The sequence below is a fragment of the Xenopus laevis genome, chromosome 4L, assembly GCF_017654675.1.
Source record: "Xenopus laevis strain J_2021 chromosome 4L, Xenopus_laevis_v10.1, whole genome shotgun sequence".
Taxonomy (NCBI): domain Eukaryota; kingdom Metazoa; phylum Chordata; class Amphibia; order Anura; family Pipidae; genus Xenopus; species Xenopus laevis.
This window is the reverse complement of record NC_054377.1, coordinates 138,473,347-138,487,410: the sequence shown is the minus strand read 5'-3', so window position 1 is coordinate 138,487,410 and position 14,064 is coordinate 138,473,347. Positions and strand designations below refer to the sequence as shown.

At 39.7% G+C, this 14,064-nt stretch overlaps 1 protein-coding gene across 2 annotated transcripts in view; it reads right to left on the bottom strand.

The window, feature by feature from the left end:
* The window catches only part of LOC108714687 (kelch domain-containing protein 8B), a 122,332-nt gene extending 114,778 nt beyond the window's left edge, over window positions 1-7,554 (bottom strand). The window contains exon 1 of one of the 2 annotated variants that reach the window (XM_041590864.1): window positions 6,230-7,554. The gene's annotated coding sequence lies outside the window, so the exon portion shown is untranslated. The remainder of the gene's footprint in view (window positions 1-6,229) is intronic. The other variant, XM_041590865.1, reaches the window with a different exon arrangement.
* Window positions 7,555-14,064: the final 6,510 nt, after the last annotated feature.

Below are 14,064 nucleotides of genomic sequence, written 5' to 3'. Positions count from 1 at the left end.
AGGAAAAAGCCCCAAAAAAATCGAGCGATTGGGAAAAAAAAATCGCACAATTTGGATTTTCGCTCTTTTTGATCAAGTTTTTCCCCTGATCCAATTAAATCATGTTTTTTTTTTATAATAAATAAGAACTTTTATGTCATACACAAAGTGCTTGTATATAGTGATGGGTCAATCTGTCCCAGTGAAAAAATTCGGGAAATGGTGAAAAATTTGCGAAACGCATTGAAGTCGATGAGCGTCAAAATAATTTGACGCGCAACAATTTTGACACCAGTGACAATTTTAATACGCGTGACTATTTTGTCCAAATGCATTAAAGTCAATGGGCGTCCAAATAGCTTTGACGTGCAGCAATTTATATGCGTGTGCCAATTATGACACGCAACTATTTTTTTTGTCGCAGTGAATTTTCGCCGCAGTTTCCAGAAAACATTTGGGAGCTGCAAAAAGTCAGAATCCAAAAATCTGCCATCCCAGACCTGTCAAGGTTGTATATAAGTAAATGGGAGAGGTCTGTATTCTATTTGCAAGTTTACACTGGAATTAGCACCAAAATCCGACTATTTTGGGCTTTTATGGGAAAAATCAGAAAAATTTGGGCTTTTCAGGAAAGAGCACGATAAAATCGAGCGATTTCGGGTTTTTCCCCTGATCCAATTAAATCATGTTTTTTAATAATAAACAAGGGCTTTTATGTCATACACAAAGTGCTTGTATACAGTGATGGATCAATCTGTCCCAGTAAAAATATTCGGGAAACGGCGAAAAATTCACAAAACGCATTGAAGTCAATGAGCGTCAAAATAGCTTTGACGCACAGCAATATTTATGCGCGTGCCAATTTTGAAACCCAACTATTTTTTTCTAATTCTAATATTTTGTGCTATGAATACTGGGTACTCTTCTTAGTCTTAGCTGCAAGTGCATGATGTCCTCTTTACCCCAAACATTCTCATAACTCCAGCACTTCAAGAGAAATTAACCCAAAAATCAAAGTACATAGCATCGGAAAGCAGCTAAGCCCTTGCAGCCAACCTTGTACTCCTTTCGCACTAATGTTCAGAGTGAGTGAGCTAGTTCAGAGGAGCTTAACTCAAAAGCAAACTGTCCTGTCACTTTAAAGGGCATGTAAAGGCAAAAAAATTAAATAATGAAAAAGAAACCAATTTACTTTAATTAAAAAATGTGTACCATTTTTATAAGAAACCTGACTGTATGCAGTGAAATTCTCTCTTCATTTACTGCTGTGGATAGGAATTGTCAGACGGTCCCTAACTGCTCTGCAGGGAAACAATCATACTTATGAACAGCAGGGGGAGCCCTCGCCTTACTCCCCAGCCATGCAGAACTCAAGCAGCTTTGTTTGTTTCCCTGTAGAGCAGTCGGCGTCTGTATAGAGATTTGTAGTGGATTTTATTTTTGCCTTTACATCCCCTTTACTGTTTCCAACTCCAGCTGCAGGGACAAAGATCATGGAGCCAGATTTAAACAGATAAACTGGGATTCTATTTGGAGGATTATTTTGCTGCAGCCACTGGTTCTGCAGAGTTGCAGAAAGTTTGTATTAAACAATACAAAAAGTATAAAATCCACATTAGATTACATGACAACACAGGACCCAGTGCAGTCTGTATATTCTGATTATTAATCAGTCTTGCTGTATCGGCTTCTGGCAGATATTATTTGACTTGTGCTGTTTTGATAATTTATGATGATCCCTAAGCAGCCCAGACCACACTGAGCATGTGCACAGTCTTAGTCTTGCAAAGAATAAATTATTTGTTTGATTAGGCTTGTGATGCAGTAAGTTTGTGTTTATATTTAGTATACAAAATACAGCATTTCTAGCCTTATTCTATTTTAGACTTTACTTCCCCTTTAGGATCCATGCTAGAAGCTAGTGCTTATGTCTATCATAAGAGCATTGAATTCCTAATACGGGGGAGGCACTAGGGCTAAGAGCCCAATAGTAAGTGATTAAGAACCCTGGAGGCTGACACTATATATAACTATAAAAAGAAAAACGCAAGACAATATGAAAAACACAGAGCAACTGAGCAGATAAATAATAACCGCAGGCAATGTGAATGTAGAATGGAGGGAGCGCTGCGGGTTCAACCATGTGAGAAATCAGAAAGAGACAAGGTGCATAAACACAGCTGGTGTGTGACGTGTCCCTTCTCCGGAGCAACTATATATTAAATGGGAACAGAACAGGCCGATATTTGAATCAAAACCCCTTTCAAGCATTGGGTACAACCATTGTATGTTTGTTTTTTTATACGGAGTGACGTGGATCCGACATTCTTCTCTCTCTACTGCCTCTCAATAGCATCGGCATCATGTATCATATTGAGTCAATACAATTCTGAATATTAAGGAATCTGACAGCAAAAAGGGAAAATTGTGATAGGGAAATATGTTTTTTATTATTGCCCATGTGCAAATTCAAGAGCAACAAGGAGTGCAAGATGGATGGCAACTTGTGAATGTCGCACAAACTTGGGGGGATTTTGTGTGGATGACCATGTGCCGCCCACCAGTAGAAATAAAGTGCTGCAGGCAGTATTGCGAGGAACGTGCAGTTGATTGTATACAGTTGTACCCGTTATTTCAACTTTGGCTTTTTTTTCATGATATATTTCCAGCAACACTGAAATTCTACTTTTTCATTGTGAACCCCATATAAGCTGGTTATGCCTATTTATGAGCAGAAATGCCCCTGATCTACATCAGACTCTACCAACTGTCAGATACAAACTGACACTTTTAACTCTACAGTTAGCAATGTTTCAGGGAAGCGTCTGCCATGAGGGAATGTGCTTTCTGTCTCCTTAATTGCTCAGAATAACTTTAAGTTAGATGGGATGGAGCCAGCTCCAATGTCAGGCTTTGGGATGTCATTAGGGATGCACCGAATCCGGGATTCAGTCCGGGATTTGGCCAGGATTGGGCCTTTTTCAGCAGGATTCGAATTCAGCTGTATTCTCATGCCTGGCTTTTCTGAATTCTAATTTGCATATGCAAATACGGGATTTAGTTTCCTTCCTGCCCCTAATATGCAAATTAGGGGCGTGAAGGAAAATCACTTAACTTTTTTTTCACAAAACAAGGAAGTAAAAAATGTTTTTCTCTCTTTTTTCTCACTCACTGAAAGATTCGGCCAAATACCAAATCGAATCTGAAACTTATTTACACATGCACATCAGAGACTAATTTGCATATGAAAAAATAGGATTCAGATTAGGTTTGGTATTTGGCCGAATCTTTCATGAAGGAATCCCAAATAGAAGATTCGGTGCATCCCTTGATGTCATAAAATATCGGTACACCTCAAGGTGCAGGGTCGGACTGGGCCGGCGGGAAACCGGGAAAAAACCCAGTGGGCCGGGGCCCAGCCATGCCCCCCCCATCAGGCTCCCCCTTGTAAAACACTTACGATGCTGCGCATCCGCACAGGCGCGCGCCACACCAAAGTTCAAGTAGGTGCACTCCGCAGTAGAGTTCGAGCAGGCGCATCTGAACCAGCGTTTACTGCCTGGAGGGGCCTTCATGTGCCAGTCCCAGTGGGCCTCTATTACTCCAGTCCGACTATGTCAAGGTGTAGTAGGACTTCATAATAAACATCCCCCAGTGCAGTAGGACATAGCGACCAATCAGCATTTAGCTTTGATCAATGTACTAAAACAAGAACAATGAAAGCAAATCTCTGATAGGCTGCTCTGGGTTATGGTGTCTGGACCAACTTTCTTAGAGTCAGTAAATGAGCCCCTGACAATATTGCAAACATTTAACTGAAATAAAAATAATAGTATGAAACCAGAAAAGGCTACTTATGGTCATACGCCTCCTATATTTTTAAACATACTGCCAATATCCCCTTCTTACTGCGAGTACCCCTAGATCTGCCAAATCAGCTATTACCTATTGTTGTCCCTCAGCTTTTATTTACCTATTTATCCCGGTATCTCAGGTCCCATGGTTCTAGGATTTGTAGACCTGTAATATCTGCAGGGCCTCTGATTTGAAATCCCTATATTATACAAGTATAGAATCTGTTATCCGGAAACCCATTATCCATAAGTTTTCAAATTATCTCCCTTCGACATCATTGGGCTCAAATAATCCAAATTTTTTAAAATGATTTCCTTTTTCTCTGTTATAATAAAACAGTAGCTTGTACTTGATCCCAACTAAGATATAATTAATCCTTATTGGAGGCAAAATAATCCTAGTGGGTTTAATTAATGTTTAAAGTAAACATTTTTCAATTGATCTTCATTATTTATCTTTTATAGTTTTTTTAATGATTTACCTTCTTCTTCTGACTCTTTCCAGCTTTCATATAGGGGGTCACTGATCCCATCTAAAAAATGCTCTGTGAGCTACATGTTTATTGTGATTTTACTTTTCATTACTCATCTTTCTATTCAGACCCTCTCCTATTCATAATCCATATTCTCATTCAAATCAGTACATGGTTGCTAGGAAAATTTGGACCCTAGCAACCAGATTGTTGAAATTGCAAACTGGAGAGCTGCTGAATAAAAAGCCAAATAACTTGAAAACCACGAATAATAAAAAATGAAAACCAATTACAAATTGTCTCAGAATATCACTCTCTACATCCTACTAAAAGTTAACGCAACTGTGAACAACCCCTTTAAGATTCCAATGTCCTAAAATAGGTTTGATTATATTAAATGATGTCGTCATATGCCTGGGATTCTATTAAAATGATGATGTCATAAAAAACTGGGGAAGGCTGGGTTCTTGAAAATTCTTTAGAGGGCCCCATCTGGCTCCCGGCAGGAGATCTCTAATTGAAACTGATGGTACTGGCACTTTTAGCGAGCGTGAGAGGCTGCCATTGAACTCTCTGGGCGGTTGGGTTTCAGCCCATTGCACAGGCAGAAGGCGATTCAATCACTGTATGTCGGGAAGTTTCAGAGCTGCTGCAGGGATCTCATATTCTCAGCTTTATCTTTATACTGTCTATATTCACCTATACTGTACCTTCTCCAAGTCTATAACCCCTGAACCTCCATTGTGGGGAAAGGGAAAAGTAACAGAAGCTGATTAAGAACTTGACCTCTGGGACCAGAAACCACTGGGACCTTATAGTCAATACACAATATATTATCTGCTCTTTGCAGCAAGAGGCATTCAGGTGTAATTCCTATATACAGTGAATATATGACAGTATGCCTGGAGTAATAATAACTAGGAGCATGCCTATTATTTATCTGCTTATTCAGGTATCAGCAGCCTGCAGCTGTTGTTGAACTACAAGTATCATTCTGCACGGTGGTGCCAATCCCTGTGCCTAAACTCTCAGCAACACTTATATCTACTACTTTGTTATTCTTATTTAACCCTTGTTACATTTTATATATATATATATATATATATATATATATATATATATATATATATATATATATATTCCTATATATATATATATATATATTCAGCAAAACAACCACATCCCGATAATGAAGCCCCCAGTGATGTTTAATTCGTTGATATTATTAAATCCAGCAGGAGTGTTTACTTTTGATTGTGTACTTAACACTATGGTGCCCGGTGGGGAGAATTGGACGCTTGGCTGCCTGGGTTCAAGATTAAAGATTACCAATTCTTTACAGGGAGCCTTGGCTGGAATTGAACCCAGGCAGCCAAGCTAACCACTGCATCCAATTCTCCCCACGGGGCAACATTGTATTAAGTACAGGATCATAAGTAAAATATTGACCCCAAAAACATTCAAGCAGCTTATCTGGCTTCCAGCCAAACTGTTCACTGTAGGGAAATTAGATTGTAAGCTCCTATGTACAAAGAGTTCCATAATAAAGGCTATGGGATCTGTTATCTGGAAACCTATCATCCAGAAAGCTCCGAATCAGGAAAGGCTGTCCTTTAGACACAGTTTTATCTAAATATCCAATTTTGGGAAAAAAAAAAAATCCTGTAATAAAACAGTAGCTTGTACTATATCCCAAACAATAATTAATCCTTATTGGAAGCAAAACCAGCCTATTGGGTTTATTTAATGTTTACATGATTTTCTAGCAGACTTAAGGCATGAAGATCTGTTATCTGTAAAGCCCCAGGTCCCGAGCATTCTGGATAACCGGTCCCATTCCTGTACTATTATAATTACCGTTGTATGTTAGTCTGCTTCTACCATTAACAGATAAATTGGAGTTCAAAGCCCTAAAGTACTTACCTGGGGGTGAATCCTGCATCTGTATCTGGAGACTTTTGGGTTCCAGTTGGAGAGACGGAACTTTTGTCCAGAGAGGAATATGATGCCCCTTAAGGGTTTTAGTTCTTAGTCCCAGAGGAAGAGCCTTTAGTGGTTTCCAATAATCAGTCCGGTCGTTTGCGGTGATGCCTGGAAGGTTGAAAGGGATGAGAGATTTGTGCATGTAATGCGTTCTCTTCTGTATATACCGTTTTATCCGGCTCTCTGTCCCTCCTCTCCCCCCTCCTTACTCTTCCTCTCGCTCTCTCTCTCATTCTCTCCAATCCCTGCTTCTCTCCTTTGCAAGCTCAGAATTAGAGGCAAGAGAGAGGGGAGAGAAAAAAAGAAAAAGAATAAAAATGACAAAACTCTTATTGTCCTTGGGGCCCCCTATATTTAATTCATGCAACTGTGCAAACAATTTTTTTTTTTTGCAGATTATAATTGAATTTTCCAGGGTAGGATTTCTCTTATAAATGATTCTCTACCTGATTATCCTATGACCTCAGCGGGAACAGGAGGCTTCTTCTTATTTCCCTGGGTTCTCAAATCAATTACGTTAAAATGTGTCCACCCTACTGTGCTTATTTGGCTGTACATTCAGATTATTGCTGGGTTTTGGAACAGCTCTTGAACAATAATATAATAACTAATATTTATTATATCAATTGTTCTGTTGTAGTTTAAATTCTCATCGCTGGAGAAACTGGTAAACTCTCTCTGATTAATAAAAAATGAGTGATCTGCAAGAAACATGCAGCTATCGCTATTGTATAGGCCGCTGGGTTGGCACGGATGGTGGCGCTGTTGTGTTGAAAGTAATCTCCTGCCAGTGATGGTGATACTTGGTACTACAAGCTACAAAGTCATCTTTAAAAAGCTTTACATAAACCATCTCAGTATCAAGTGATATGTCCACTTTCATGGCTAAGGGAAATGTAGTACATTGAAGGTATATTGAGCCTTCTTTTTTCATTTTGCATATTGTATTACATCCATATTAAGCAGGCTAGATTTAAAGAAGAATGGAACCCATACTGGAAACCAGTGTCCGTCCTTATACTCCCACAGCCTTATATTTACAGGGACAGCTTCACGTAATTTTTATGGTTATGGATATTAAGTCAACAAATATGGTAGGCTTTAGATATTAAATAAAAATAGTCAAAGATCTTAAGGTATATGAGCAGAACACTTTCAGATAGTAGTTCATAATAGGGCACTGTGAAATTAAATTGGGCTTAGGCATACAGTAAGTGACAAAACTAAAGGGGTTGTTCACCCTTAATTTAACTTTTAGTATGATGTAGAGAGTAATATTCTCAGACAATTTGCAATTGGTTTTCATTTTTTATTATTTGTGGTTTTTGATTTATTTCGCTTTTTATTCAGCAGCTCTCCAGTTTGCAATTTCAGCAAACTGGTTGCTAGGGCCCAAATTACCCCAGTAACCATGCAATGATATGAATAAGAGACTGGAATTTGAATAGGAGAGGGACTGAATAGAAAGATGCAAATACACTATATACTGTATATATGTGTAGCCGTACAGTGTATTTGTTTTATATGGGGTCAGCGACCCCCATTTGAAAGCTGCAAAAGAAGAAGGCAAATAATTCAAAAACTTTAAAAAAAGAAAAAATGAAGACCAATTGAAAAGTTACTTTGAATTGGCCATTTTATTACATACTAAAAGTAACTAGTAAAGCCCCCTTTAAATCAGGAGCTAGAATTAGAATAGATGTACTGTATAACTGTATATGAGAGAACATTAGAGAACATACAACTGACTCCCCGCAAGGTCAACTCCCAGGGGGACGTTCAGCCCCAGAGTAGTATAGATGGCAGGAGACATTAGAGGAGACGTCTGGGCCGGAGAATAAAGATGAATTGCTTCCCACAGACGGCTGTCTCTCCCGATATAACTGATATTAGAAATGGAAGTTTAACAAGCCATGAAATACTCTTATATAGGACTTAAATATTGCTCTAGCCGTGCTCACTGTATTCTCCACATGTAGTTATGGACAGTTTGTGGGGTAGGTAATTCAATGACTGGGGTGTATCAGGCACATTACTGATCAGAAGGGTAGAACCAATCAAAACGAGGGGTTTAGTGTCACGGCTCAAGGACTTTAGGGTTAGGGTTGGGCTTGTTATGGTTCAACCACAGACATCCCTTTATTTATCCCCTTCTGGCTGTGCAGTTGTAGGCAGTAAATGCAGCTTTCTGCAGGATCCAAAGAATATGTAGTAAATATTTTATTTATTCTTTTGGGTCAGCCATGAGCTTCACGGCATGCATCAAAGATGTTAACAGATTTGCTTTACTTTATAGGGGTAATACAGCAATGTACAGTGACCACTGACCTTCCCCACTCTCCATGGCCCTGGTGCAGTAAAATTAGCATCATAACCAATGGCATGCTTACTAGCTTACACTTACTAGCTTATACTTACTAGCTTACACTTACTAGCTTATACTTACTAGCTTACACTTACTAGCTTATACTTACTAGCTTACACTTACTAGCTTACACTTTTAAAGGCAAATACAGCAGTATGACATTGATCACTGCAGCCCTAGTGCAGCAATGCAGCAACTTACACCCCTGCCCTATAGTTGTCTATGTTTGGGGATGACAAAGGCCTTTATTCACTCCCCAGTAGGGATGTTGCAGCACCTAACCCCAGTGCCTTGTGACTACTTCACCTTGAATATTCTGCTCTTACCTCCAGCATATAAAAGTTCAAATGAAAACAAGCCCCTAGGGCAGATCTGATAAGGGCCGTTGGCGTATTAATGTCCCTTTAAAAATCCATCATCACACTGACCTACTTAAAGATGTATTTTGGGATTACTTCATTGAGGGATTTATTATGACTTTCTACAATAAAGAGAAAACAAACTTGTGTTGGTACAACGTTTGTAGTTATTACGGCTCCTGTTGGTTCCGGGTTACCCTTTAGTGCTAACTCCAGAGAGTGGCTTGGTCCATGCCCTGTGCAATGTATACATCAAGGATGTGCTTTGGGGTGCACTGTGAGTGAGGCTGCAATCTTAAGAGCTGCTTAAGAGCAGAAATAGGTGCTATAGAAGGGTCCATGAGCATTTTATATTCATATATATATATATATATATATATATATATATATATATATATATATTATAGTTTATATAGTGAATAAAATACCCCCTATTGTAAATTATAAGAATATTATAAGTCACTGAGGAGTTTCATGACCATAGAAAGACACAAGGCCGAAGGATGAGTTTTTTTTATACAGGTCATGGAATTCTAAGGTTACTTCTAATATCCTCATATAAGTGCTGGCTACACTAGCTACATAAAGACTTTATAAAATCACATAAAAACTTATTGGCCAGCTGGGGATATAAAAAGTGTAGAATCTTTTCCAAATATATAGATTGATCTGGGACCCCTTAAAGCAAACTCAGCATTAGGCCCCAAGGCACAGGTCATGTTCCATGTTACCAAATCAGAGGTTTATTCATTTCTAACCCATTGGTACTCTGTCTAGGATCCCTATCTCACTGTACTGAAAGGTCATACTCTTGATATAATGGTGCAAACAAAACATTTGATTGGCTACCATGATGACCCTACTTGCACCTTGACCAGTTTAAAGTAAGGATAGGTCACCTCATTTACAATCCCAGAGGACAAATAACTAGATTGGTACAGATTGGTGTGACCTTCAGTTGGCACATAGGCTGACCAGTGATATAGCTCCATTTATAACTAGGGAGTTTGCAGGAGTCAAATCCAGCTTATCTATTTTAGCTTAGTGCTTAACCACAAAGCCCCTTTGTCTGCAAGAAATGAGATATCTCATCAGCATGGCAGGGCAGGGCAATGTGAATAAAACCACTGCAATGCAGCAAGGCTACGTAGGTTTCTCAACCTAAAGTAATCAAACACTTGTACCAACTCCCATCTCCTCTCTGGAGTCTCATCTTCTCTCATCCTGCAACTGACAGGGCGGAAATCTATAAAGCAGGAGATAAGAGAATTTATAGATAAATCTCTGTAACTCAGGGCAGGGGAGAAAAGGCATTTGCCCTGGACCCAAACATCAGAAGGGTCCCGTGAAACGAAGAAGACGGATATACTTCTCTAGATGTATTACACTGTTACAGATGTGTTTATAATGTACATTAGTTGTAGTTCAGCAGCAACTGGAATTGAACATCCTTTATTCATAAGATCCCCCAGCTTTTAGTATTGCCATGTCCATGGGGGGCACTTCTTTAACTACAGTCCGGCCAGAACTACAAAAGGGAAGCAGTCAGTGTATTGGATCACATATTCGGACTCTTATTCAATGGAAGAACAATAGAACAGAAAAGCAGGGGAGCCCAGGAGATTTAGGGGAGACCCTAATTATTACTCAGTTTCAATAAATATTGGTAAAACAGATCAACCTCTAGACATTTTGGGGGCCTGAAAAGTAATTTGCTCTGGAGCCCAGTAATATCTAGTTATACCACTGGGGAAGAGAATAAAGAGAATGCAAGTGGCACATCACTGATTCAGTTTAAACTGCACGGAGTGTGTGGTTTGACCAAGCAAGAATGTAGGTGCCCCAGTGACCCCTTGAACCATAAGTAATTTAATGTATGTCATCTTCCCAAAGTTTTAGGGGGGATGTTGACGTGGGGCCTAGTAACTTATAGCTGCAGGTTTAAGGGCTGAGGATTTTACTGTGACCAAAGAAGTTCACCTCCGACAGTTGCTCTTTCTCAGGACCCTGCAGCAAAAGCATCAGATTTATTTGTACTTGTTTCCTTATGTTTAAATTGTGTAACACTTTGGCTTCTCACCTTTGTAAGATGTGCCGTGAGTTGTGAAATAGACACAGAGAGAACTGACCGGTCCTCGGAAGGAGGCCATAAATTACATTAAGCACTCCTGCTCCCTCTAGTGATTATTTTTTATATTGTCCTTACTCCAGGAATCGGGATTTACAACAAATGTGAATCTGCCTCTATTTTATTGTCTGCAAATAAAACATAGAATGGCGAGCAGGTCTGGACTGGGATTAAAAATAAGCCCTGGCACGTTGCCTAAAGATATGGGCGGCCTGGCGCTCCCAAATCTACATCAGTACTATGTGGCCTTGCAGATCTCATACCTACAGGCTTGGTTTAATCCAGACACGAATTGTCCACTATTGGTCCTTCAAGCCCTAGCGGTAGGATCCTGGGAATCCCTACGTAACGACACATATAGGTTAGGGGTAAATATGCCAGTTCAACTTCTCTCTATAACTACCCCAATTAAAATATGGCAGCTGGTGATGAAAAGCAGTACAAGACCTCGCACACCCTGTAGAAGATAAGAGACGCCTGGTGCACAAGGGTAGAGGCTCGGCCACCTCACGACAGGATACAACTCAACAAAATCCGATGGCACACAGGACTACAGGAATTCTTCCAAATTTTTATTTTAAAGCGGATTGCAAATGCAATGTTTCGGGGAATAAAATCCCCTTTGACTGTAAATGCCTTAACTGTAAATATCTGTATTTACAGTTAAGGCATGCCTTCAGGGAACAATTCGGCACTTTATCTTTGCCCTCCCACCCCAACAAAATTGAGGAGCAGACATGGAGTCAGGACTCAAAATTCCCAACACTATATGTAAAGTGGCAGGCGGATATACCTAATCTGACTGAAGAAGACTGGGAAGACTGAGATAAACTTATTCAATGTAAACTCCTGCACAGAGTATATATATAACACCTCAGAAATTACATCAAATAGGAAAAAGGGAAAATGATGCTTGTCATAGATGCAATCAGACCCCTGCTCACTGGATACATTTGTGGTGGGATTGCCCACTTATTAAAAAGTACTGGGATAAAATAGCTAGGTACATGGTTAATGATCTGGGACTACATCCGACGACAGAACCAAAGCAGGTATTACTGGATGCTATTGGTGATCTCCCAAATACAAGTAAGGGCACTCATACTTTGATTAAAATTCTACATCACTATGGTAGGAAAACAATCCTTACACACTGGATGGGTAGGGATAACCCCACCATGAAAAAGTGGAGGAGACAGGTAAATACGGTACTTCCATTATATAAGCTAACATTTGAAAAAAGGGGCAACATGGCTAAATTTACAAAGATTTGGGAGCCATGGTTAACACAGGAAGGATTAGATGTAGACTAATCTCATCAAGAGAATTAGGGAAGAGTAATGGGAAACAGGTACCCCCCCCTTTATTTTTTTATGTGCTTGTTATTATATACTGTGCTGTTATTTTAAGTACAATCTCACTGTTGATGTATGTGATTATTTGTAAGGAAATAATAAAAAATAAGCCCTGGCATTTCAGATACACCGAGGCCCAAACAGCCTCCCACCAGCCCACTAGATAGTGACTGTCTATGGCACCTTACAGCAGCCCCTCTGGCATTTGCCAGAACCCACAGATTGTCAGTCCGGGCCTGATGGAGAGAACAAGTAGGCAGGAGAATATCATAGGCAACTACTAGTGCCATTTATGGGCCAAAATGGGCAAAACTGCACAGCAATCATTACTGATCACTGTTACACCCTGCTCTGTGTGTGGAACTAGTTAAAAAATAAAACAAGTTAAAATAGAGGCAAATAAATGAAGGTATTCTTCTAGCTCAGCGATATCCAGCAGGAAGGGTTGTCCCAGGGGCCAAGCTACTATAAAAACAATATAAATATATATGCAGATAACATACCTCCCAACATTTTGGAAATAGAAAGAGGGACTTGCCCATTTTTGTGACCACGCCCTCTAATTACCATGTTCATTTTATGTTTAATTTGGCAGGTTATGAAAGTTTGAACACATTTCTATAGTTTTTATGTTATTATAGTTTTGCTAATGAAGGAGAATTGCCCTTTAAGCTGCAAGTCACAGTTTCCCAAAGAAACTTGCTTATCTTAAATTGTTACAATTGTTTCTTTGATAATCTTATATTGTAACAAATGTATCGAAGGTCACCTGCCATGTATTCTGGGCTCTGTGCCAAAAGCCAATTAAGTTTTAGAAACGTTGGATCTTTTTCTGGCTGTGCAGGAGATAAAAGAGAAAGTCGGGACATTTCAGTAACAATTCAGGTTGAGCTGTCAAAATTGGGACTGTCCCGCAAAAAACTACACAGGAGGAGTTGGGAGGTATGAGATAATGAAGCAGTCATACAGTAGAGATGTCTCGGTTATGCTTCATGGAGGGGTGAACAAATAGTTAGGGGTCCATGAAGTTTCATCTCATTTATTCAATCATACAGCTAGAAATAGTTGAGTTCCTACCCCAGAGGATCTAAGAGTCAATGCATTTGGGATAGAGAGAGCAGAATGTGAAAGTACAAATGCACCAAAGGTCCAGAAAACTCTGATCCAACTCTATGATCTTCACTGCAAGTGTGGGACCACAAGTCTTCCAAGCTTGGAATCACTATCCACCCCCAAATCTGAACAGACATGTAATCAGCCATTCACCAATGTGGCTGCTTTGTACAACTATCTGATCACTGTCCCTCTTTATCAGATGGGACCCATATTATGTGGACTGTATTTAGGTCAAACAAATTAGTGTGAGCCGATGCACACCCACGACACCCTCCTGTAGAGTAGCCTGGTGCTTGGTAATGGAAGTTTCGGCAGCTTCCTATTCAATGTACAAGAAGAAAGTTACCAGCACTCACGGTCTTAGTTTGCAGGAAAACCTTGCTTTATTTTAGTGTGGTGATGCAACGTTTCGGGGCCACGCCCCTTTATCAAGCATGCTTGACCGTGAGTGC